The 27,500-nt window shown below is 47.5% G+C and overlaps 1 protein-coding gene across 1 annotated transcript in view; it reads left to right on the forward strand.

The window, feature by feature from the left end:
* The first annotated feature begins 12,745 nt into the window (after positions 1 to 12,745).
* The window catches only part of LOC110525856 (semaphorin-4C), a 55,202-nt gene continuing 40,447 nt past the window's right edge, over positions 12,746 to 27,500 (forward strand). The window contains exon 1 of the mRNA XM_036980006.1: positions 12,746 to 13,330. The gene's annotated coding sequence lies outside the window, so the exon portion shown is untranslated. The remainder of the gene's footprint in view (positions 13,331 to 27,500) is intronic.

Genomic DNA, 27,500 nt, shown 5'->3' on the forward strand with positions numbered 1-27,500 from the left:
CTCTCTCTCTCTCTCTCTCTCTCTCTCTCTCTCTCTCTCTCTCTCTCTCTCTCTCTCTCTCTCTCTCTCTCTCTCTCTCTCTCTCTCTCTCTCTCTCTCTCTCTCTCTCTCTCTCTCTGAGCTCCAGTGAGCTTGTAAAGTCAGCAGCCATACATTATGGTATAATAATAATCCTGGTTTTATTGGGATTGCAGAGGGGGGTGGGGGGTTTAAGTGGTTGTGAAGCACAATTCATGCCCTGTACAAAAGAGGACTGTACTGCTATATACATATACTGTACCGGCTGTTCCTCCACATACTCACAGACAGAGACCTTATTGGAAGTGTGGTTTTCATTGGTACGTAGATAGAGCACAATGCTCCGTGTGTTTGTGAGTGAGTGCGTGCGTGCGTGTATGTGTGTGACCACTATGTGTGAATCAGTGTTGGAGGTATTAACGACATGCTGGTATTTAAACAACTCCTATAACAATGGGGCTTAAGTCTATCATTGTGCCCACACTCTGCATGTTACAGAGACAATGGTACCAGTCTGCTCACTAAACCAGCATGTTGCAGTCACTCCATTGACCTGACAAGTGTACAGGAAATACGTGATTACCACATACGACCTTATATCAATACATTTCCCCATCAACATTCCTATGACAGTTCAAAAGCGTCCAATAGAGATGTCTTACCTCAGGATTAAATTAAATATTGTCAGGTCAAAAGTGTCCAATATTAGATTTCTAGAACATGACAAGGCCTTTGCATAAGGAGCTAGACGTGTCAGGATAAGCTAGGGAAAACCGTTCCGTCTAGGTAGGTTTAGGTAAAGGTCAGTGAATAAATGTCAGAGGGAGTTCAAACATCATCCAAGGCTCCTGCCAGAGATCGAACTTCAGCAAGCAGCTCCTCAAAGAGACCTGAAGCACTCTAAAGGCCTTTAAAGGACATAAAACTGACATATTATCTAGAAGGCCAGGTCAAGTCATTTATCTTGCTTTTCCCTATATATCACAAAGCCCTCTACACTGGTGTTTGTAACCAGGTAGTCCCGGTTACAACTGGGACCACGTTTTAGAAGCAGGAACGATTGCTGGTTGTAATGATGGGCATTTATAGGAAGTGGTGTTTAGTATTTACTGTGTTTTTCACAGATGACTGATTTGCCCTTTAGGAGTCTGAAGATGGCTGTGTTCTGCTGTAGCATTCTTATGGCCAAACTGTGGGGAATGTTGACACTGTGCCAGCCTGGAAGCCAGCCTTCATGGCCTTGGCACAGAGAGAGAGAAGACCTACTGTCTCCCTCAATACATAGATGGGCTGGGGGGACCGGGGGTCATGCCAGCGGAAAATGCCCCTGGTAGGATGGGCACGGGGTGTGGGGCAACGGCTGTCTCCCGAAATCAACTCCTGGCAGGCCTTGATATCTCTTGAGACCTAACAAGATGGACTGGTAAAATTAGCCCTCTTAAATTGGATACTTGTTACATGGAGTGAGGGAGTGGTGTGTCTCAGGTAAATGGCTTGAATTTAATCACAGAGAATGCAACTCAGTAACAACCGGAATTAGATTACTTATAATGTAGTGTTCATGGAGGAGTCAGGGGTGATGGGTAAAATCAGATGAGGGCAGATGTGGGCAGAATATGTTGATGTGAGATGGCACACATGTTCAAAACGTGTGTGTGGTAGTTGCACGCTCACAACCCTGGCACAAGGTTGGTTGACGAGGGCATTACCTCCCCACCCTAGCTGATAGAAATGCATCACAATCTGCACCATGTTCAACAACATTCCGTTTTTATGCTCACATCAACTGGTTCAGCTGGTTGAGGCTTTCATCGTCAAATTCAACAGCCAGTCACAAAAACAACATTCCTCTCTAGGCAGAGGCAGAGGCTGAGCCTCAAACGGCAACCTATTCCCTATATAGTCCACTACTTTTGACCAGGGCCCCAGGTCAAACGTAGTGCACTATATATGGGAATAGGGTGCCATTTGGGACACATGAAGCCCTTGTACACAAGATCAGCTGGTGGAGGCAAGGAGCCGTGCTCAGGATTCTTGGCAGCTCCTTCAGTGGACAGGACCGTTTACTGGGTTGCTATATCACCACATAGCCTCCGGCAGAAGACTGCTTTTACAGTGAAGTTAATATGGCTACGTCAAACCAAAACATTTCACTTGAAACTTCTAGTCTCATCTGAAAAAGACAGGTCTTCTTGGAAAAGCTTGTTACTGTACTAAGTTAATGGCAACACGTGAACACAACTCATTGTGCAACCCTCCCACCTTCCCTCATGTACAGTAAATCAAATCAAACGTATTTATAAAGCCCTTCGTACATCAGCTGACATCTCAACGTGCTGTACAGATACCCAGCCTAAAGCCCCAAACAGCAAGCAATGCAGGTGTAGAAGCAGTAGCTCTCTGTTTCAACCGGACAATTATATATGGTCTCTCATCTACTTGCACATCATCATCTGCTCATCGATCATTCCAGTGTTCATTTGCTAAATTGTAATTACTCCGCTACTATGGCCTATTGTGGTTGTTGTGGTTTGTGTCGCACTGCTTTGTTTTATCTAGGCCAGGTCGCAGTTGTAAATGAGAACTTGTTCTCAACTAGCCTACCTGGTTAAATAAAGGTGAAATAAAAAGAAATACATTTTTAAAACATCTAGTCGTATACTGTACCCGTAGGCTATATATAAATTCCCATGTATACGCTGTTCGCTTATGTATTATAAAGTGAGGTCTCAAGCAGGCAGGCAGTAAGGCAGGCAGTGTAGCATGCATACCATAGGGAGAAGAGGGTAGAGGGAGGAGAGGGAGCTGTGGGTTGGGAGGCTGGTGGTGCTGCTCATTATGGTGACTCAATGGCCAGGGGGGGACAGAGTGACTGAGAGGTGTGGGGTCCCCTGGGTCCCAGCTTTGCCTTCCTCAGCAACTTTACCACAGCTCACAGACTGACTGAACACGCACAGGAACAACGCAGCCAGCCGCCTGGGGACCCAAGCCGCAGCAGCCGCGGAGCCCACATTCACTTTTAACAGTTTCCAACAGAATTAAACAGACCCCAAACTTTTCTCTTTACATAAGACAAGAACATTTGCATATTGATATGCCATAAGAGACATAAGAGACAAAGCGTGGCAAAGAGGGGTATTGTGTGCCAGACTTTAAAAAGCACTTAAGAAGATTTATAGAATTAGGAACTTACTGAAATTAAGTGGAGGAGAGTTTATGCTTAGAGAATGTTTATTTCTCAATCTCTGATGGGTTTTCTTTTTTTTAAAGAGATTTAGCTAAGGGAGTATTTAAAGAGTGAGACGGCGGGGATGTTCGTTACAGATGGATCTGTTCTGCTTTGATGAAGAAATTGCTCCATTTGAGACTTCTAATAACTCAATGTGTTTCGAGGTGATTCTAAAAAGCGTATTCCTCTTCGTAGGTTAGATGAAAAAGATCTAGGATTCTTGTGAGTTACGTTAATGAAGGGCATTTGTAAAAATGTTTATTTTCAGTCTAGGAAGTGCTAGGATTAAAAAAACGCTTGTGTCAAATCCGATCGTCCTTTAATGAATATGCTACTCAAATAAAATCATGTGGTGCTGTTCTGTAATTTCCTGGCTCGGCCAGAATAGAAGGGTGCAACTTATCATATCGGACATGTTTTAACTCTCATCTCAATATAAATGATTTTCTGCAGTCGATGCCACAGCAGTGAAGTATCTGGAGAGAAAGAAAATCGAACACGAAATGTTGCCATTTCTCTGTTTCTCTCCTCAAAATGTTTACTCGTGAAATTGCAATGTAATGAAATGTGACAGGTCAGCATTTGAGGAGAATGGTGGCTGTCAAGAAGCTAATGTTGCAAAAAGGCCTGCGAAGCGATTTATGACAGATCCCTTAATCAGTGTTCAGGATCAAAACGTCAATACTGTATGTTACTTCCTTACGTCGTGCCTCAGTACTTCTTATTTGTCTTGATTTAAAAAATCTGCATTATTAGCTATTCATTACAAATCATGATGAAGTAAGCATAGATAATAATAATCCATTCAGTTACAGTAGCTTGTGATCTACAGGTTGATTTTAGGCCACAATTACCTGGTAGAATACAACAAATACATAATACTGCAAATATGTATTATGTAAGCTTTGTCCGGTTTTAGCTGTGGCCTCTGGTGTGCATTTCAATGATTGCAATGAACTGGTACAGTAGCTAAAAGGCCTAACATGCTAAGAAATAGGGTACTGTGTTCAATAAAGCAGAATAGTCACCTTGTTATTTTAAACGCCATAAACCTTCCCTCATAAACCGTAGCCTCTATAAACCAGAGCCTAGCTTGTCGTAATGGAAATTTCAAATGGAGCAAAAACTAGGTAGAGTGAGGATGCGTCTCAAATGGCACCTTTTCCACTTTTTAGTGCACTACTTTTGACCAGAGCCCTATTCGCCCTGGTCAGAATGGTCAAAAGTAGTGCACCACTTAGGAAATACGGTGTCATTTGAGACACAGCCTGAGTGATTGCAGCCACCACAGCAAAGGCTCATGGGAGTTGACCCCTGACCTTTGTCATAATGAACCTGTACCCCACTTCTCACTCCGTTCTGGCCTGCTTTCTACAGCTGTTTTTCTCACCATGTGCTCAATCATGTTCTAATACTGTTTCTACTGCAGCTCATGATTCATTCAAACTGGGTTGTAATTCACAGCCTTGTCACACGTGATACAAGTCAGTAGTCCACGTCCATCCCTGTCTGAGGGCGTTGGGAGATGACGTTGAAACCGGCAACTACGGGCAACAGTGAGCGCTGTTAACTTCAAGTAGGTTTTGGTTTTGCTGGGGCGATGAGGGTGGGGAAGGCAGAAGGATGTAAGCATCTGCCTTTAGTGCCGAAGGTTGCATGTTTGAATCCAGCGATAGTTGTTTTGGAGATTTTTGTTTTAAGCCTATCCCATATCTTAACCCTTAACTTAATCATACTGAGTTAATGCCCACACTTAACCCTAACCTTAAACATTTGGAGTTAATGCCTAAACGTAACCTTAAACACTTAGAAATTTGACTTTTGGAGCAACTTTGAAATTTGACGTTTGAGGAACATGGATGAATGGCTAATTCTGATGTGAGACTGTGAGAGCTTGTTGCAGCATTCAACCTTGGCAAGACAGGCTTGCTCTACTCTGGGACCAAAATAAGCAGAATTGAACAAAAAAATGATTTAGCATTTCAAGTGTGCTGTTATCTCGCTTATAATACGTCTGGGGATATTTTCTCCCCTTGAAGCTGGAGCTCCACAGGGTTTAACTCCCATCAATATAACAGCCCAAGGATCTCTCTTGTTACCGGGAGGATTGACCTGATTTGTGAATCACCCCTTTGGTAATATCTGCTACGTTTATGATGTGCAACCCAAGCCCTACATTGCCTTGCCTCGCGCGGATCATCCTTCAATCTTTTCACATTGGATTTATTTAGCGACAGTTAGAGGTTTCATGTGTCTGTTTATTATTTGATTGACCTGCCTGCCTGTTTTTACATAATGCCACATTACACACTGCCACATTACAGATTCAGCTCAGATCAGCTTGCCTTGGAGATCCTTTTTATGTCTCTATTTTGGTTTGGTCAGGGTGTGAGTTGGGGTGGGCATTTCTATGTGTTGTGTTTCTATGATTTTCCATCTCTATGTTTTGGCCGGGTATGGTTCTCAATCAGGGACAGCTGTCTATCGTTGTCTCTGATTGGAAACCATACTTAGGTACCCTTTTTCCCACCTGTGTTTGTGGGAAGTTCACTTTGTTTGATGGCACATAGCCTTAAGCTTCACGGTTTGTTTGGTATTGTTTATTGTTTTGTCTGCGTCATTTTTCTTAATTAAAGAAAATGTACGCACACCACGCTGCACCTTGGTCCTCTCCTTTCATCAGCCGTGACAGTTTGCATCATATGTGTTTCCGTTTGAGACCAATTCACCACCACATGAAATCTCTCCCTCTCGCTCTCGTTTATCTATGGTATCTCAGGCCTTGAATCTCTTTCCAGCAGACAACATAACCCTGCTAGCTTATAGATTCCCATTCATTTCATTTACAGCATGAACATGCCAAGGTATTTAGGTCTATGATGGCTTATCAAACCAGTGATTACTAAAAAAAAATATATTGTAAGTCAGAGGATCTATCCAAGCAAATCTGGATCTATCCCTTTAAATTAACTTTTGGAAAAAAAAAACTGTCTGTAGCCTAATTTCTGTAAGCATTTAACTTGACTTGTTATTGTTTTTCCTGACTGTTCCATCACTCTAACAACGTATTGGGTAAGTGTTACACAACATGCTGAGTGCTGTATTTGGGCTATCTACAGAGCATTGGGAAACTATTCAGACCCCTTCACCTTTTCCACATTTTGTTACGTTACAGACTTATTATAAAATATATTAAATTGTTTTTCCCCGTCATCAATCTACACACAATACCCCATAATGACAAAGCAAAAACAGGTTTTTAGACATTTTGGGGAAAAAAACAAAAAACGGTAAAACTTTTACATAAGTATTCAGACCCTGTACTCAGTACTTTGTTGAAGCACCTTTGGCAGCGATTACAGCCTTGAGTCTTCTTGGGTATGACTCTACAAGCTTGGCACACATGTATTTGGTTGTATTAGGATAAACGTAAGACCCAGATGCAGATCATGTCGATGTAACAATGTTTACTACAGCAACAGGGGCGTGCGTTCCACCCACACAAGCTGCTGGCTCCAGGTGGTGGGGTTGGTGGAGACCAGGCAGCGGAGAGTTCTCTCAAGGTCCTGGTTGGCTCGCTCCGACTGGCCATTGGACTGGAACCCAGAGGACAGGCTGGCCGACAACCCAATGAGGGTATAGACCGCCTTCCAGAACTGGGATGAGAACTGAGGACCCCAGTCGGAGACCATGTCCACGGGCAGTCCATGGATCCGGACGACGTGTTGCACCATGAGCTGGGCCGTCTATTTTGCCGAGGGTAGTTTGGGGAGAGGAATGAAGTTGGTGGCCTTGGAAAACCGGTCAACCACAGTCAGGATGGAAGTGTTGCCCTCAGACGGGGGGAGACCCTTGACAAAATCCAGGGATATGTGGGACCGGGGACGGTGAGGGACAGGCAGAGGTTGCAGAAGGCCAGCCGGAGCTTGCCGAGGAGTCTTGGTCTGAGCACACAGGGACCAGTCCGGCAGGAACCCGGGTGGCAGGCCAGTCTGGAGGAGAAGGTCCACTCCAGGACCACAGGGCGGACCACGTCAGGCATGAACATCCGGGGTTTAGGCTGGGAACGCTGTGCCTCCCGGACCTGTTTCCCTATACCCCAACTGAGTGCCGTTGCCAGACACGAGGTGGGAAGGATGGTCTCAGGCTCTGGGGTAATAGCCATGGGGCTATAACGGCGAGACAGTGCCTCCAGCTTGACATTCTTAGATCCCGGCCGATATGAGAGGGAAAAGTTGAACCATGTGAACAGCAGGGCCCATCTAGCTTGCCTGGAGTTGAGGCGTTTGGTGGTGTGGAGATGCTGCAGGTTTTTGTGGTCGGTCCAATGGTTTGAACAGATGATCATCCACTTCCAGCCTGTGCCTCCATTCCTCCAATGTCATATTCACTGCGAGAAGCTCACGATTTCCCACATCGTAGTTTTTCTCTGTGGCGTTGAGGCAATGGGAGAAGAAGCGCAGGGATGTAGCGTCAGGTCCAGGGCAGAACGCTAGGACAGGACCGCACCCACTCCTACATCCGACGCATCAGCCTCCACCACGAACTGAAGGGAAGTGTCAGAATAAACCAGGATGGGAGCAGTGGTGAAGCGGTGTTTGAGTTCCAGGGAACGCCCGGTCAGCAGCAGGGAACCAGGTGAAGGGAACCTTGGGAGAAGTGAGTGCTAACAGGGGGGAAGCCAGGATGCTGTAACCCCAGATAAAGCGGAGATAGAAGTTGGCGAACCCAGGAAGCGTTGCAGCTGCACTCTGGAAGAAGGCTGGGGCCAATCCACCACCACTATCACCTTCCCTGGATCCATCTGGACACTCCCAGCAGAGATGATGTACCCCAGAAAGGGGATGGTGGAGCGATGGAACTCACACTTCTCTGCCTTGACAAACAGCGGGTTCTCCAGGAGGTGTTGAAGAACCTGTTGGACGTGGAGCACATGTTCTTGGGGGGAGTGGGAGAAGATGAGAATGTCATCAATGTAGACGAAGATGAACCGGTTCAACATGTCACGGAGAACATAATTTACCAGAACCTGGAACACGGCAGGGTTGTTGGTGAGGCCAAATGGCATGACCAAATACTCGTAGTGGCCGCTGGCCGTGTTGAATGCGGTCTTCCACTCCACCCCTCCCGTATCAACACCAGGTGGTAGGCGTTCCGTATATCCAGCTTAGAAAACACAGTGACCTCCTGGAGCAGCTCGAAGGCCGAGGAGATGAGTGGTAGCGGGTAGCATTTCTTCACCGTTATCTCATTGAGTCCCCGGTAGTCGATGCATGGGCACAGGGTTTTGTCCTTCTTCTCCACAAAGAAGAACCCTGCGCCAGCAGGAGACGATGAAGGATGTATAAATCCTGCAGCTAGGAAGTCCCCAATGTAGGTGAGAATAGCGGAGAGGTCCCGGGCACCATCCGAGCAAGCAGGAAGATGTCCCGGGGAAGGTTTTGCTGACTTCAGATACTGGGCGTGGCAGAATGGACTCCAGCCCATGATGGAACCAGTAGACCAGTTGATGAGGGGATTGTGTTGCTGGAGCCAGGAGAATCCCAATACCATGGGAGTCTGAGGAGACATGATGAGTAGGAATTAAATAGTCTCACTGTGATTCCCTGACACCCGTAGGTTGATGGGAGTGGTAATATGAGTGACACAGGCCTGTAGCGCACATGTCCAGAGTTCTACCATCCATGGAAGTGGAGAGGGGCTGAGTGGGGATATTCAGCTCGGAAGCCAGGGTAGCATCCAAAAAACCTCTCATCTGCCCCAGAGTCAATGAGGACCTGGAGAGATTTAGACTGGCTAAACAGCAGAATGGCATGAACAGGGGTGCGAGCAAGGGAAGCAGCAAGGTTCTCCATATGACCCAGCAGAGAACTCGCCAGTGAGCCTGATCTCTTTAGAGGACAAGAGGACACAAAATGACCAAGAGTCCCGCAATACAGACAGCTCTTCGTGTTGATCCTGTATTGCCGTTCTGCTGGCGTTAGCCCAGCTCTAGATAGTTGCATAGGCTCAGGAAGCGGTTACTCAGCAGTCTCCGGCGACTCTCGTGAAAGGTCGGGAGTCCTCGGGTTCTCTCAGCAACGGGATCGTTGGGGACTTCCATGATGACTCGGAGTCAAGCTGGAATCCCTGGACGTGCGAGTGAAGTCGAATTTCCTCTCCCTCTGTCGTTCCCGTAGTCACCCATCGATTTGGATGGTCAAAGCAATGAGGGAATCGAGATCCGTAGGTAACTCCCGAGCAGCAAACTTGTCCATGACCTCCTCCGGGACGCCGTGCAGGAACATATTGAACAGTGCTTCCTGGTTCCAAGCACTCTCCTATGCCAACGTACCGGAATTCCACTGCATAGTCAGCCACACTACAGGAGTCCTGCCGAAGCTGGATTATCTCCCAGGCAGCTTCTCTCCCGGAGAATGGGGAGTAAAAAACCTTATTCACCACTCCCACGAACCCCTCCAGACTAACGCATATGGCCGGCTGCTGTTCCCATACAACAGTAGCCCAGGTGAAAAGGGAAATTAGGGCACACTGAGCTAGAAACCCCCGACAGGTGCTTGACTCTCCATTGAAGCGTTCCGGGGTTGGTAATCCAGAGACGGAGCAAAGGTACAGGACAGCAGGCAGGCTCAGGGTCAGGGGCAGGAAGAGTGGTCAGGCGGACGTGCTCAGGGTCAGGACAGGCAAGGGAGGACGAGAAAAGAGAGACTGGAGAAAAGCAGGAGCTGATACAAAAAAAACTCTGGTTGACTTAACAAACAAGACAAACTGGCAACCGACAAACAGAGAACACCGTTATAAATACACCGGGGATATTGGGGGAAATGGGCAACACCTGGAGGGGGGTGGAAACAATCACAAAGACAAGTGAAACAGATAAGGGTTGAGTTTCTCCCATTCTTCTCTGCAGATCCTCTCAAGCTCTGTCAGGTTGGATGGGGAGCATAGGTGCACAGCTATTTTCAGGTCTCTACCGAGATGTTTGATTGGGTTCAAGTCCGAGCCCTGGCTGGGCCACTCAAGGACATTCAGAGACTTGACATCCGAAGCCTCTCCTCTGTTGTCTTTGCTGTGCACTTAAGGTTGTTGTCCTGTTGGAAGGTGAACCTTCGCCCCAGTCTGAGGTCCTTAGCACTCTGGAGCAGGTTTTCATCAAGGATCTCGCTGTACTTTGCTCCGTTCATCTTTCCCTCGATCCTGACTAGTCCCCCAGTCCCTCCAGACGTGACGCTTGGCATTCAGGCCAAAGAGTTCAATCTTGGTTTCATCAGACCAGATTATCTTGTTTCTCATGGTCTGAGTCATTTAGGTGTCTTTTGGCAAACTCCAAGCGGGCTGTCATGTGCCTTTTACTGAGGAGTGGCTTCCGTCTGGCCACTCTACCATAAACACCTAATTGTTGAAGTGCTGCAGAGATGGTTGTCCTTCTGGATGGTTCTCCCATCTCCATAGAGGAACTCTGGAGCTTTGTCAGAGTGACCATCAGTTTCTTGTTCACCTCCCTGACCAAGGCCCTTCTCCCCCGATTGCTCAGTTTGGCCGGGCGGACAGCTCTAGGAAGAGTTAGTGGTTCCAAATTTCTTCCGTTTATGAATGATGGAGGCCACTGTGTTCTTGGGGACCTTCAATAATGCAGACATTTTTTGGTACCCTTCCTCAGATCTGTGCCTCGACACAATCCCGTCTCCAAGCTGTACAGACAATTCGTTTGACCTCATGGATTGTTTTTTTGCTCTGACATGCACTGTCAACTGTGGGACCTTATATAGGCAGGTGTGTGCCTTTCCAAATCATGTCCAATCATTTTAATTTACCCCAGGTGGACTCCATTCAATTTATAGAAACATCTCAAGGACGGTCAATAGAAACAGGATTCACCTGAGCTCAATTTCGAGTCTCATAGCAAAGGGCCTGAATACTTATGTACATTTCTAAAAACGTGTTTTTGCTTTGTCATTATGGGGTGTTGTGTGTAGATTGATTTAAGGAAAAACATTTCTTTCATCAATTTTAGAATAATGGTGTAAAGTAACAGAATGTGGAAAGGAGGAAGGGGTCAGAATACTTTCCGAAGGCACTGTGTCTTGCACTCTTTGTCAGCAGCTCTAATTTATGCTTTTAGGGTTGTTTCAAGGCTTCATGTGCAAACTGCAAAGGCCTCTACATTAAATCTGACAGGAATGAATGATGCCACTTGAACTAAAACAAATGTAGCTCCACCCTCTAGCTCACAGATGTTTGATTTCAGCAAAAACACACAATGGATTGGAGTGCTTATTACCCACCTGTTTACCTGTTGGTAGGCATAGTACATCAACATTACACAACTAAAGTAACAGAAGTAACACAATTGACTAGTGATTGAAGTTGAATGGGCCTCTTCACTATTTCACCTTTACATACCTTCTATCTATTCCATAAACGCTCGGAGCTACACATCTCCACTGTCTGGAGATTTATGTCTGAGACTTAGTCAATTCACTTTGACATTTCTGTAACTGCTATGGGCCAATTTTCAAACACGAGCCAACTATTTCCTCTGAGCCTGTCAGAAACGCAACACATTATTACAATATCTAACCCACTGTGATAACATAGGCTACTGGATTTATAATCTTAATGCAAATCACTTCTTCAGAGTCTATTAGAATAACAACCCATAATATTGACATATTACTATAGCTCACTGTGGTAACAGTTTACTGTACATATAATACACATGCATTCACACAGGACTTTTAATCATCCATTCCCATACCAAGAGACGAAGAAGATCAAACGTTTGTCTGCATCTATTAGTATGAAATCTCTTGGATATTTGAGATGATCGGATTCTTTACTATACTATACCTCCTAATCCCGCCACCTAATCTGCCAATCATAATCCCATGTTTTGTATGTTTCCTCTTTCAGATCTGTTGTTCTCTTCCCCTCCTTCATACCGTTGTAGTATCTTAATTTAATCACCCTGTTGCAGGAAATTTCCTGCACCGTTTCAAAATAATTAAAAAGTTTGTCATTTAAAAAATGTCCGTCTTGATTGCCCCTAACTAAATATATATCAAACCCTACAAAAATGTCCATCCATTATAATCCACACAATAATTCACATTTCCTGTTGCTACAGGATTATTTTCCTGCTTTGAGAAACTGGTCAAATTAAGATCCGACACCTGTACAATATCATCATACAATATTTGACTTTCTCTCATCACTAGACAGACAGATAGACATATATTTTATTCCTCACAGAAGTCCACTTCCTAAAACAAATCACAAAAATGGTCTAGAAATCTGCTATTAATTTTCCTAATCAAACTCATATTCATATCTATATAGTGTGTTATATATGCCTAAATTACCATAACTCATCAAAAGGGCTATTCCTCTGTAACCTGACTTTTGGGACTATCAAATAGCCCAGTCTGGGAATTGCACAGGGGGAATGGGCGGGGACCTGTTTGTGCCTTTGTGTCATCCTTGGTCCCCACTGTGATACGTAATACAGAAGTATGGCACACGCTGCAGCGTAACGGTATAGGCACACTTAACCGGTATTCCACCGGAATATCTGTTCATTAATGCGACGACCAACCGATGTCCCTCTATCTACTGACTGTTTTTATTTCTGCAGAAACTTCTTCATATCGAGAGTTGTGCAGTTCTCCGTCGGAGAGCGCCGAGGAGAGGTTTTATATGCTTTGGAAGTGGATCTTATTTGCGTATTGTTTCTTTCTTGGTTTCCTATTACAGAGCCTGGCGATTGAGGGAGTGAGCGGAGCAGAGAGCGAGTTCCGCTATGTAAACTGACAGCATCATATGTCTTGATTTCCAGATGCTTCGCAAGAAATGTAAAGGAAAAACGCAAAGAAATACAAGTGACATTTGTTGGGAATGTGGAATAATTTATAACTAACTGAATCGTCCAAAAACAAAGCCGAGATAACGGAAAGGAAAAGGATACGGAATCTGTCGTCAGTTTACGCGACTGCGGAGAGAACTGACAAGAGAGAGTAGGCCTATTGCATTATTATCATCACAACTGCTGAACAGAGAAGCGTACAGAAGAGAACGAATACTACGGTAAGTTTTTTTGCAATCATTGCAACATTATTCAAATCCTTTGAGCGTTATCCTGTAGGTTGGATACATCGTGAGAATGCCTAATGTTGAATATTTAAAGTAGCCAAAAATAAGAGGGGAAAAAATGAGAAAAACATCTGATCCGTTCGTTGGCTTAGTCAGCAGGGCTCCAACTGTTGCCACACGCTTTAAAAGTGGGCTACACTGTTCTTACCGGGTTTTATGTATACTGGACAATGTTTTTTACCTAACGTAATTGTATTCTTGCTGCAACTTTATCTCTACTAGTCCACTGTAAACAGCGCACTGCGGTTGGGAAGCAGCTGGAAGCGAATCAAATGTTTTTCTTGTTAGCCTACAAAACCACATTTAAATCCGGATTCAGACCATGTTTATTCGATGCTGTTCGAAATCATCTGAGTAGACCGTTTCCTTATTTTCTCGACGTACATGTTCTATGTATGTGTGCCACGTTTGTAGTGAGTGAAATAGAGTATGTATGCTGTCTAAAATCGGGCACCGCGTAGCTTAACTGTTAAAGCCATTTGGATACATTGGATTGCGAAACAGCCACTGTAATTAGATCAGATTCGAAAGAAAATCACGTGTCTGATATGTGTACGTTGGTATCACACTATAGATCTTTTGGAGAGGACTATTTTACCGTTATTAAACATTATTACAATTATCCAGTTCACAGTGGCTTAACGCATTAATTCGACCAGTTCTTTTTTGCTGCTTTCTTTTTAACGGTAATGAAGTAAATGTTAGCTTCAGCTGACTGATTATAGTAATTGGCTAGAGCGTGTGAGCAGAACAGTTGAACTGCTTTGCTGGGTGACTGACTGGACAACAGGGTTTGCGCACGTTGGATTGTGTGGTGCTGACTTTATTCCTAAGGACTGGTCCACGATCAGTTTTTAAAGTCTCTCTGGGTGTGTGTGTGCGTGCGTGCGTGCGTGCAAGTGTGCGCGCACGCGCACAACGAATAATACTGCCACAGTGAAATTACAATGCCAATGGTGTCGGTGGTGTGTTGACATTTCCAGGGTGTGTGCCCATGTGTGTCTAGGGATATTCACCACACTTCTCCAGGGCCTGTGTGTGTCCATTTGGCAGGCAGGGGAAATGGTGGTGGAAGCATGCACACTCAGCGCCCTCCCTCCCCCCAGATGCTAAAGCGTCTATTGAGAGTCCGATTTGGCTCCTGCCGGGTTGATCTCTTCATTGTTGCCACACAATGGGCCCCACATCCTGCTGCCCGCCCCTCCTCCTAGTCCCCAGAATCCCCACTGCTCCTCAGCCCCCTCACAGGCAGCCTCATGGTTGGCCTATAAAGAGCTTTTAATACTGTGATGCCGTCGTTCTTTAGGTTAAGTGGCGAAAGATGGATTTGTAACCACTTGGCTCTCTATATCTCCATTATCCTCTGCTAGCGTGTGTGTGTGCGTGTGTGTGTGAAGCTGAAGCTAGCTGTCCTGTGTGCAGTGTGGTGGTTGCATTATGCCTGGGACATGGAGCACCAACACATGTCCTGCGTCTGGCTGCTACAGTGCATTCGGTCATCCCCGTGCCTCTTGTGAAATGTAAACGCAGCAGATATTGGAGTGAGTGACCACGCGTGGCAGACAGCCATCCAAACATGTGAAATACACGGTTACATCAATCTCTTTTCTCTCTGCTGGTGATGCCGTAACGCCTGCATATATATTCGCAACTGATCTCAACCTGTTTTGTTCGCAAGCAATAATCTGTTTGAATGCATGCGGTTCACTGCACAGCTCAGTGAGCAACAGTTTGATTTTACCCTTGTGTTGCGGCAGCAATCTGGGGATGAGATTAAAAAAAGAGCCCCTCTTTTCACGATTCATTGCTCTCCTTTGGAATTTGGATCCTTCTCCATCTTAAATGTTAATTCCTCTCCGATCCTTCTCTCTCTCTCAGCCTCCATTTCTCCTCAATTTGACCCTGTCTCTCTCCTCCACCCTCCTTTCATCCTCTCTCTATCCTCTCACCATTCTCCCACCCTCTCTCTATTCTCCCATCCTCTCTCTATTCTCCCACCCTCTCTCTATCCTGGTGTGTAATGAGGGTGATAGTCTTGTATCAGCACTATAGCAGGCCTGTCGGTCGGCAGCAGAGGAGAGTAAAGGACTGCAGAGTCCGTGCCAGTGGCTGGGGCTGTGATGGTGTGATGCAGGCAGGCCAGCTGAGAGGGCTTCGGAACAGGAGCAGATGGGTCATCTGGCTTTGTGTATGTCTGTCTTTGTGTGTGCGTGTGCACGTGTGTGTGTGTGTGTGTGTGTGTGTGTGTGTGTTAGGCCTGAAGGGAAACGGTGGGGGGTTGGGCTGGGGCTGGACACAGCATGATGTTTAGAGAAGCGGGGTGCAGGGGGGGGGTATAGTGTTTTAAGTGCATCATGGGGAGGGTGAGGGGATCAGGGATAGGGTGGGGGTAGTTTGGGTTGTTATAGGCCTGTGTTTTGATGGTGCTCCCAAAGCCCTCTGTGTGCTGGAGAGAGGCTGCTGTGTGTGCAGCTGTGGGCCAGAGAGAGAAACACTCATCGACGCAGGACTGTGAAGTGTAGCTGCCTGGGTTCCCTCTGCAGCACACACTCTGCAGCACACACACGCACACGAACACACACGGTTACTTTTTAAAACACACCATTTTGTATGCATTCGAAAACACACACACACACAGTTTTGTATTGCTATCCTTGTGGGGACCAAATAATTGATTCCCATCTAAAATCCTATTTTCCCTAGCCCTAAATCTAACCCAACCTTAACCTAACCATAACCATAACTCTAACCTTAACCCCAAACCTCTAACCCTAAACCCTAAAACTATACCTAACCCAAATTCCTATTCTCAATTTTCCTTGTTTGACTTCTCTTTGTGAGGACTTATGGTACCCACAAGGAGGGTTAAACAAACTCACAAACACACACATAGGAGCGGTCCTGTGAATAGATCACACTGGTGATTTCTGTCCCCGGTTCTGGTTCTACAGTAACATTCTAGCTCTACATGAGATGAGACACTTTGGCCTGTCTTCTGGGTCAAAATCCCTAGAGGACGTGCACTGTAGTTTGAGATATTGAGCTTCAGAGAAATCTCTCCTTCTCTCTCTGCACGGTTCATAAGAAGTCCAGTGTTCCGACCGAAGCCTTGCGTTATGTATGAGAGAGAGAGAGAGCGGCGCTGGATAGAGCAAAGAGCTGCTTGTGTTTTTCTTTTACCAGCTGACCAGTATTGACCACTGATCTGCTATTTCACTGTCCTTCCTCAAGGCTCCCATGCTGATTTTCAAAACTCGCTCTGTTGGGGGGGGGGGGGGGGGGGGGCATCTACATCTACTTGCATATGTTTCTGTCATTTTATGTGTGTGTTGCCTGGCATAATGATATTTGTTCAACGTAGATTCTGTGTTATTCCATCTCATAACAGCTTCTTAGAACAGCCTGAAGTGGGGTCATCTTTTTTTTCTTCCATTTGTCTCATCTCAGCATTTGGTTGTGGGCTCCCCTGAAGCAGGTGGAAGCTGGATTGTATTAGAGACAGTTGGACAGTGATTTCCTTTGTGCCAAAGGCTTGCCAACAAGCTCGGGCTGTATAAGGCCTATGTACTGTATGAGTCCGTCCCAAATGACCCAACTCCCTATATAGTGCACTACTTCTAACCAGGGACCTACGGGCATTGGTCAAAAAGTAGTGCACTTGTATTAATAGTGCCATTTGGGACGGCACCTACAACATGCTATTTACGGAAATGTCGCTCAGAGAGGAGATTGATGTGTGTTAGTTGGTTGGAAGTTGGAACTCATGTTGTTTTCGCTCTCCTTGAACAGATGTTTTCAGCAGCCTTTCTGTTTCTACTGTCCATTCTGTTTCCTTAGCATCAATGTCACTGTTATCCTTTGTGCTCTAGTTAATGAGCCAGGGCTGTTTGGGTCCATTGTGTCTGTAGTTGTGTGTTTGGTGTGTGTTATGCAGTGTCTGCGTGTGCGTGCGTGCTTGTGTGTAATAAACATGGTGGTCCATGGGGTAGGAGTGTGTATTGTGTGTAGTAGCAGCATGAGAATAAAGCTTTTCCCGGTGTTACCTAGCCTTCCCTGACTGTGGGCACTGCATTGTGTTTGCAGACTGTGGTCCATCCATGCAGATGAACAGCAGGAGATGAGCCTATTTCCCCCAGTTGAGCATTGCAGTTTGTTTTTATTAGAGCTTTTTTTTTGGCATTGTTCTGTTCCGATACAGCTCGCCTTGTGTTCCCGTGTGACTGCGCCACCGAACCGTTAGTGGCAGGAAGTGCCCGGAGCGCAGGCCTGTTACACACACGCACGCACACTAAAACACACACACACACAAACACATAAACTGTGGCTGGACAAAAATAACAATAAAAAGTAGCCCTGAAGCTGGTATGGAGCAGGAGCTTAGCCAGGAAGGAGTGAGGCTGAGCTGAGTTGATGGCCTTTTTCGACAGGAGAGAGCAGGGGCAGAGGCACAGAGCCACGGCTTATCACTGGGTCTCGCCCTTTAGAGACCCAGCCAAGCTCCCGCCAGACACCAGCTGAGCTCAGCCACCGTGGTGGGACTGAGACAGCTTTTCTCCCAGGGTGTGGTGAGTTGGCGAGTGGGGTTAGCCTAGCCTAGCGCCTCCTGTTGGCAGCTCAATGCCAGTCCAGTCCAATGTCAATGCCTCCTTTCCCAGCTGCGTAAACTGCAGACAGAGCCAGAGCTAGGTCCAATAATGGGGCTGTTGTTAGGGGTGTTGGGGCGGCTTGTGGCTGTGGCGAGGGGGCCCCACAGGGGTGTGGTGTGTGCATGTGGGGGGTGTCTGTGTTTCCCCCCTTGTCCTCCCAGCCTGCAGTAGTCAGACCTCTGACCCTGAGCTTGCTGCACTTTGCAGACCCCCCGCTGATCTCTTCCAGCCCGCTACACCCTCTCTGGCTCACTGAGATGGAGGGAGGGAGGGAGGGGGGGGTGGTGAAATATAGAAAAAGGAAAGAGAGTGAGAGATATGGCGAGATGGGGGGATATGGTGAGAAGGAGGGAAAGCAAGAGAGATATGGATAGAGAGAGGATGAGAGGTAGGGAGGGGGAAGATGGACTCAGAGACCCCGAAGAGGGTGAGGCGGCAACACAAGGAAGTTGGAAGAGAAAAAGGGAGGGAGAGAGAAAAGAGGAGTTGGAGGATTTGAGGGAGATAGAGGAGAGGGTGACACAGACCCGAGAAAGAGAGGAGAGGGTGACACAGACCTGGAGAGGAGAGGGTGACACAGACCTGGAGAAGAGAGGAGAGGGTGACACAGACCTGGAGAAGAGAGGAGAGGGTGATACAGACCTGGAGAAGAGAGGAGAGGGTGACACAGACCTAGAGAGGAGAGGGTGATACATACCTGGAGAAGAGAGGAGAGGGTGACACAGACCTAGAGAGGAGAGGAGAGGGTGACACAGACCTGGAGAAGAGAGGAGAGGGTGATACAGACCTGGAGAAGAGAGGAGAGGGTGACACAGACCTGGAGAAGAGAGGAGAGGGTGACACAGACCTAGAGAAGAGAGGAGAGGGTGACACAGACCTAGAGAAGAGAGGAGAGGGTGATACAGACCTGGAGAAGAGAGGAGAGGGTGACACAGACCTGGAGAAGAGAGGAGAGGGTGACACAGACCTGGAGAAGAGAGGAGAGGGTGACACAGACCTGGAGAAGAGAGGAGAGGGTGACACAGACCTGGAGAAGAGAGGAGAGGGTGACACAGACCTGGAGAAGAGAGGAGAGGGTGATACAGACCTGGAGAAGAGAGGAGAGGGTGACACAGACCTGGAGAAGAGAGGAGAGGGTGATACAAACCTGGAGAAGAGAGGAGAGGGTGACACAGACCTCTAGAGGACAGGAGAGGGTGACACAGACCTGGAGAAGAGAGGAGAGGGTGACACAGACCTGGAGAAGAGAGGAAAGGGTGATACAGACCTGGAGAAGAGAGGAGAGGGTGACACAGACCTGGAGAAGAGAGGAGAGGGTGACACAGACCTCGAGAGGAGAGGGTGACACAGACCTGGAGAAGAGAGGAGAGGGTGACACAGACCTGGAGAAGAGAGGAGAGGATGACACAGACCTAGAGAGGAGAGGAGAGGGTGACACAGACCTGGAGAAGAGAGGAGAGGGTGACACAGACCTAGAGAAGAGAGGAGAGGGTGACACAGACCTCTAGAGGAGAGGAGAGGGTGACACAGACCTGGAGAAGAGAGGAGAGGGTGACACAGACCTGGAGAAGAGAGGAGAGGGTGACACAGACCTGGAGAAGAGAGGAGAGGGTGACACAGACCTAGAGAGGAGAGGAGAGGGTGACACAGACCTGGAGAGGAGAGGGTGACACAGACCTGGAGAGAGTGAGAGGAGAGGGTGACACAGACCTGGAGAGGAGAGGGTGACACAGACCTGGAGAGAGTGAGAGGAGGTCAGACCGAAAGGAAGTGATGGAGGGCGGAGAAATATCCCTGCATACCTTGTCGTAGGTTCGGAGAGAGTGAGATAAGGCTGGACCAGCAGTCAACAATTATACCATCAATCTCAGACCCAGCTCTCTCATTCTGCTTTCCTCTCTTGTTTCTCTCTCTCTCCCACAATCCCCTAGCTGTGTGCCCTGTGTATTTGTATAGACGGTCTCCACGTGCCGCTTTCTTTTTCTCTTGCTCTCTCTTCCCCCCTCTCTCCCTCACCTCTCTCTTCCCCCGCCTCTCTCCCTCACCACTCTCCTCCCTCTCCCCCATTTCCCCCCTCTCTCTTCCCCCTCTGTCTTCCCCCTCTCTCCCTCACCTCTCTCTTCCCCCCTCTCTCCCTCACCTCTCTCTTCCCCCTCTCTCTTCCCCCTCTCTCTTCCCCCCCTCTCTTCCCCCTCTCTCTTCCCCCTCTCTCCCTCACCTCTCTCTTCCCCCGCCTCTCTCCCTCACCACTCTCCTCCCTCTCCCCCATCTCTCCCCCCTCTCTCCCTCACCTTTCTCTTCCCCCGCCTCTCTCCCTCACCACTCTCCTCCCTCTCCCCCATCTCTCCCCCTCTCTCCCTCACCCCTCTCTCTAACACACTGACTCGTGGCATATGGAACAGTTTATCAAGGAGCTGATTTTTTTCGCCTATTAAGCAACGTTTATTTTTCCTGAAAAAGGGGAGAGAAAGGCAAACTATGTTTTATTCTGATATTTAACCAGTGTTGAACCCAGCCCCATAGTGGCAGGAGACATAGCCCAGTGGTAGCTGGGTGGAGCGAGTTCTTTTGTGTGCGCCCTCTCTCTTAAACTCGCTGCTTCTACGCATCAAAAAATCTTTAAAGCGTCTCTTTAAAAGCGGCCTGAGAAATAATGGAATGAGACGCGCTGGAGAGAGGCAGAGATGCAGATGGATACCTCCAATCGCTTACCTTTCCACCTCTGTTTTACTACCTCTTTTTATCTCTCTCTCTCTTTCCTCCTCCACCTCTCCTCCTTCCTTCTCTACTTCTCCCTCCCTCTCTATTTCCTCCTCCACCTCTCCCTCCCTCCTCGTCTTCCCCCCTCCTTTCCTCCCTCTGTCTCTCTCTGGCTGATAAGGGAGCCAACCTGTAAAGTAAATGAATTCTGTTTTTTCCCCCTTCTTAAAATTCACAGTGTTCCGGCCTCCCCTGTGCCGAGGCCTATCGACTGATGTACCGTGAATTGTGTGCCAGGATTACATTTCTTACATTTGTCTTTCGCTCCCTGTGGGAGAGGGACCCCTTTTTAAATAAATGTTGCAGTGTGTGTGTGGCAGTCGCCCACACAGCGGGGCACCACGGGTGCGGCCTGTGTGTGTGTGTGCACGCGTTGTCTGTGTGTGTGAGATGCTGTGCGGACGTTTACTTTGTTCTTCTGTGTGTGTGTGTGTGTGTGTGTGTGTGTGTGGCTGGTTGACTGCTTCTCCTCCTGGATTCTACACTACTATTGTCTGACACACAAAGTAGCAAGTCATCAGGAAGAGAGAGAGCTGCGATATGACCGTGCCGCACATAGTGTCTGTTGCCCATCACTCTCTGGTGCTCCGTCAGCTGATGGGGAACCGCTGCATGTCGTCAGAAACCAGTTCGCTAGTATTTCTCCTGCAACCTCCTTTGGTGTTGCATACTGAGCGTGTGACTCGCTCTGTGGTTCATCTACGTTGAGATTTCTTTGTGTGTATGTGACACGCGGGAGCAACCAATGTCTTAGACCATCAGACCAAGAGGAAATTCCAGTTTGCAGGCAGGGCTACCTCACCACGTGACCATGACCGACTCATGTCCGCTACATGTGTGTGCACGCGTGTGTGTGTGTGTGTCCGTGTGTGTGTGTGTGTCCGTGTGTGTGTGTGTGCGTGCGTGTGTGCCTGTGTGTGCGTGTGTGCGTGTGTGTGTGCGTGTGTGTGTGTGCGTGCGTGCGTGTGTGCCTGTGTGTGCGTGTGTGTGTGCGTGTGTGTGTGTGTGTATATCGTGACTGCAGCAGGGAGTCCACAGTGCCTTACTAACCGGTTTATGAGTCTGTGTCTGTGTGCTTTTTTCAGGAGGCGAATTAAGATGCAGAGTCACTGACTGACTGAGTCATGGCGACAGCAGCAGGGCGGGAGGGTGCTGACCGACCGTACACTCACACACACCCCTATCTATCTAACGCTTTTTACATCGTCGCCTTCTCTAATTCTTTCTCCCTAATTCTTTCTCTTTCCTATCTCACTCTCTGTGAGTCGCGTACACACACACACACACACTTACACCACATTGGCATGCTGTCCTCTAGGCCACCTGTACAATGCACAGTGAGACCATGATCAGAGGAGAGTGGTCGTGGTGATGGTTTTCAGTGTATTGGCCCAGTCCAGCAGCTGTATATAGTAGCAGCAGTAGCAGATGCAGTAATTGGAAGTGGTCTATTGATTTATTGGCAAGCAGGAGAATGTGGCGTTAGTGCTCTCTCTCATCGCTCATTCAATCAATGGACCGCACAGGTGGACAGTACTTAGCTTCCTACAGGACGCTAGCTCTGAACTCTCTCTCTCTCTCCCTCCATCTAGCTCTTCATCTCTGTCGCTATCTCATTCTCCCCACCATGGCCACTACAGGTACATTACTAGTACCTTTGTGTTTTTGTGTCTGAAGTCCTGGCGCTGCCTATAACTGACTTTAGGCCGGATTAGGACATTGTCTGTCTGTTTATCCGATTTCTTTATGTCTGTTTCATTTCCCCCCTGTTTGCCTCTAGTAAGCCACCCTACAGTTTTTGTTTTTCCGTTGCGGCAATAACAAAATGTCCAATGTTTTCTTTCTTCTCGTTTGATCCATGCCACAAAGTCCTCCTCCTCCTGTCTCCTATATCCTAGGCTGCAGACTTTTGAAAGAGGAGATCATTCCCCTACCATTATTGAGGGTATTACATGGCATCTTTCAATCTCTTCACAACGTAAACACCATTTAATAGCTGCCGTTACACTTTAACATCATTTCACATGGTGCATTATCAGGGTCTTGGTTCTCTAAGCCCTCCACCAATGTAAATGGATGAGAGGGAGAGAGAGAGGGAGAGAGGGAGAGAGGGAGAGAGGGAGGGAGGGAGGGAGGGAGGGAGGGAGGGAGGGAGGGAGGGAGGGAGGGAGGGAGGGAGGGAGGGAGGGAGAGCGAGAGAGCGAGAGAGAGAGAGAGAGAGAGAGAGAGATCCATTTTCAGGAATTGCAACAACAAAAAAACATTGTATCCAAAGGGTGAAAGTACATACAATTTATTTTCCTTTTGGACATTTAAGCAACTTTTGAAATATTTTTTTGCTTGTTAGGATAAATCAAGGGAATCTTTTTTTTTTTTTTTGATTATATAAACTTTAGGGGAGGATTTAAGGAATAATAAGGGCATGGAAAGTCTGTCGCAATTAATTTGCCAGTCAAGGATGGATTGATTCTTATTGTGGAAGTGACACAGCCTGCTGTTTTCAGCCTCATTATTTTTGCAGCTAGTAGTCTATTATTGGTCTCTGTCGCTGGATCTTGGCTCTCTACTTTTCATGAGCTTGTTCAGAAAGTTTCCTCTTTTGGCCAACAGGAACAGATATCACAGGCTTCAAACAGTCAAAGGGATCCATAACCAGAAAGCTCCATAACACTCAAAAGCTCAAATCGTAACGCTAGTTAGCCAGCGTGTGAACAGCTGAGGCTGACAGATGCCTATCACTGTATCTGGCTGAGCCAGGGGGTAGCCTGAATGAATAAGATAAGGTTCTGATTGCGTTCCTAAGTGTGGAGAAAAAAATATTTAGAAAAATCAAACTTATGACTGAAGAGACAAATATAATGGAAATGATTCGCTAAATGACTCCCTTTTGGCCCAGCTGCAAAAACCTTCTGGAACGTTCCAGCCACCTGGACTACGCATAATAGCACATCTTGGAAAACAACAAGTGTGTTGGATGTCTCGTTTGAAAAATGTTTCAAAAGTGAATAACAGTCATACACATTGAAAGAAACCCAAGAGCATTCATTTCAGACGAAAAATTGCAAATGTGAAAAAATGGAAATAAACTCTTGAGAATAGGGGTGCCATTTGGGACTCAGCCATTGAAAGCCACTCACGATGTAGGTGCACTTGGGCTGGAAGGCGTAGGTTCCACAGGTGTAGAGGTGGGTGTGGTTGTAGCTCTGCAGGAAGTGGATGTAGTTGAAGCACTCCATCCAGGGGAGAAGAGGAGAAGGAAGCCATCCGAAGACAAGGGAACAGGGTACCATTTGGAACACGACCCTGGACTAAGAGGTTTGATCCGTGATATAAATCAAGGCCTCAAGGTGCACAGTGTTGCTGATTTATTCTCGTCCCCCTGATTAATGAATTAATTTAATGAATCTAATTGAATTGATTCATTCATTTCATTGATTGGCCAGAGAAACCACTCTGTTGCCCCAGGTCTGAATCAATCTCCGATTAGAGGGGCAAGGATGAAAATATCATTGCTGCTGACCTCTAGGCACTTATTGTAAATTGCACCAGACAGATTTGAGGCCCCTGTTTAGATGGACGTTTGTCCCAAATGGCACCCTATAAAGGGAATGTGGTGCCATATGGACATGTTAGATGGTGGCTGCTTGTTTCTATTGGCTGGGGGCCCATAAGAGAGAGAGAGTGAGACAGAGAGCGCCAGAGGCCTGGTTGTTAGGCTTTATCATGCTGTGTTCTAGGCTGTTTGTCAGACTCTTAACTGTTCATCATCAGGCAGGAGATGTGACCTAGACGTGCATGGAGGAGAACAACACACACTATACACACACACACACACACACACACACACACACACACACACACACACACACACACTATACACACACACTATACACACACACTATACACACACACACACACACCACTACCTGTTCGCCTCCTCCCTGCAGCGAGGCTAGAAGGGAACCATCCTTCTCCTCTCCTGTCAGAAGGAACAAATCTGTCCGTGTGTCTGCAGCCCCCGCCTTGTCTGTCCTCATGCCATACCCCCCACCGCTCCGCACCGTTACCCTCTGACAGATCACCTCCACACAGCTCCCGGCTGGGCTGGCTGCTCGCTCTGCAGCACTCTCTGCCTGTGTTTGTGTCTGTGTGTGTGTGTGTGTGTGTGTGTGTGTGTGTGTGTGTGTGTGTGTGTGTGTGTGTGTTTGCCCGCAGCCCTGTACTCAACCAGGCCTCCCATTGCGTCAGAGAAGGCCTCACCATCTCTCAAGGAGCTCAAGGAGCAGCCGGAGAGGGGAGGATGAGGGAGGGAGGGAGAGAGAGAGTAAGAGAGAGAGGGATGGATGGAGAGTTGGGATGTTTGTTGTTATTGGGGATATTAATAAAGATGACCTCATCCAGGGCCCTTTGAGTGTGTGCAGCCCTGCCTCTCCATCTCCCGTCCCTTCTCCTCTCCTCCGTTCTCTCGCTCCTTTCATTTCCCTGTGTGCCTTTCTCCTTTGTTCCCGCTTGCTTTTTTCTCTCTCAAGTGTGCCCTCCTCTCAGCCTCTCCCTGCCTGGCAAACTCTCTCAGCTTCTGTCATATTTTATCCTCTTTTTTCGTCATAGATGTGTACTCGAGGAGGTGTGAGATTGTGTGTGTGTGCGTGCGTACGCGCATACACACGTGTGCAGCAATGCCTAGGTGATGGCACTGTGTGTGTTGTCATCCCCTCACTACTTCCCCCATCAATGCGATAAAGTGATATTCCAGCTGAGGAGAGCCGAGACCAAGACATAGGTAGCTGTGAGACTGGCCCTGTAGCCGTGTGAGCAGTATTCAGTCATTAGCCTGCTGTGCTGCTGCAGCCTGTTGTCCTGAACTCTCTATAGTATTCTCTGTCACTTTACCAGCTGTCCAGGGGGACGCACTGGGAGGCAGAAAACACATGACATCAACACAACACCCTGCCCTGCCCCGGAGTCCCCCCTGCTGATGTGTACACACACACACAAGCACACACACACACAATATGCCTGTTTGTTAGATCAAATGTCTCACAAAACAATTCAAGTCTATGTGCAGTGTGCGCTCGAGCTGACTGTATTCTTTGTCTCCACCCCACACAAAATGACTCACGCGGGCGAGAGGAGAGAGGGACTCAAAGGAAACAGGATCTCCCTGTATCTCTGTCCCTCTGTGTGAGGCAGGAAGGGAACACGAGCTATCTCTGTCCCTCTGTGTGAGGCAGGAAGGGAACACGAGCTATCTCTGTCCGTCTGTGTGAGGCAGGAAGGGAACACGAGCTATCTCTGACCCTCTGCGTGAGGCAGGAAGGGAACACGAGCTATCTCTGTCCGTCTGTGTGAGGCAGGAAGGGAACACGAGCTATCTCTGTCCGTCTGTGTGAGGCAGGAAGGAACACGAGCTATCTCTGACCCTCTGTGTGAGGCAGGAAGGAACACAAGCTATCTCTGTCCCTCTGTGTGAGGCAGGAAGGAACACAAGCTATCTCTGACCCTCTGCGTGAGGCAGGAAGGGAACACGAGCTATCTCTGTCCCTCTGTGTGAGGCAGGAAGGGAACACAAGCTATCTCTGACCTTCGAGGAGTCCTGATTACTGCTCCCTAGACACTTAACAGCAGCATGGCTGTGTCCCTGGTCAAAAGTAGTGTGCTATTAAGGAACGTGGTGCCTTTTGGACCGCAGGTGTCCTCGCCAGTACAAATCCTCTACTCGGACACCTGTTTACTCTGGATAAAGTCTGGAGGGAGACGTGTTGTTTTGTGTTTCTCGTTCATTGTTCATCGCCTTGTAGCGTGTACCATCCTAAACCTCTATCATCTGTATTTCACTGTTCTCTCCCTTATTATTTAGTCATATATCCTTTTTTTTATCTCAGCAGGTTATTCCTCTAAATATAAAAGGGTGAGGAGAGGGCCTGAGGAGCGAGATGGAGAGCGAGATGGAGAGCGAGATGGAGAGACGAGAGCAATAGAACACCAGGGACACAGAAATGGAGAGGACAGAGAGGGCTTAGAGGTAGTGAGAGGGAGCTAGAACGACGGAGCGAGAGATGGGGGAATGGAGGGACTGATAGACGGAGAGTGAGAGAGAAAGGCAGAGGGGTGGAGCGAGTGTATGACCTGAGTTGACTGGGTCCAGTGTAGTGTTCAGTAACTAAACCAGGAGAAAGGAGCTGTTTATCAGTGGGCGTCTCTCCACCAGGGATTTGGTAAGCTCGACTTTTGTTTTTAATGCGGGAAATATTCAGATAAATCTCCCACAGCCTTGGGCTTGTTGTGAATAGACTAGCTCCCAAGCCAAGGCATTAGCATGAGATCCTCCCACTTATGTCAACATTCTCTCTCACACACAAATGTCTCTGAAACACACACTCACGCACACTTGAGTGCATATACTTAGAAACATAGATATCACATATGCACCGATTAACCCATTCACACATAGGCACTGCCCCAGATGTACATGAGGTATGGTTCACTTACATACACATTGATTCATCACACACACACACACACACACACACACACACACACACACACACACACACACACACACAATCTCAGACATGCTCAGTGCTGAGTGTGTGTGTGCGTGCGTTGATATGTGTGTGTGTGTCTGTCCTAGACTTGGCCCATTTGCTACTTGCTGAGCCCGTGCCAACAGTGACACCAGGTGCTGGTTATTTCATGCC

The sequence above is a fragment of the Oncorhynchus mykiss genome, chromosome 6 (assembly GCF_013265735.2).
Source record: "Oncorhynchus mykiss isolate Arlee chromosome 6, USDA_OmykA_1.1, whole genome shotgun sequence".
Classification (NCBI taxonomy): Eukaryota; Metazoa; Chordata; class Actinopteri; order Salmoniformes; family Salmonidae; genus Oncorhynchus; species Oncorhynchus mykiss.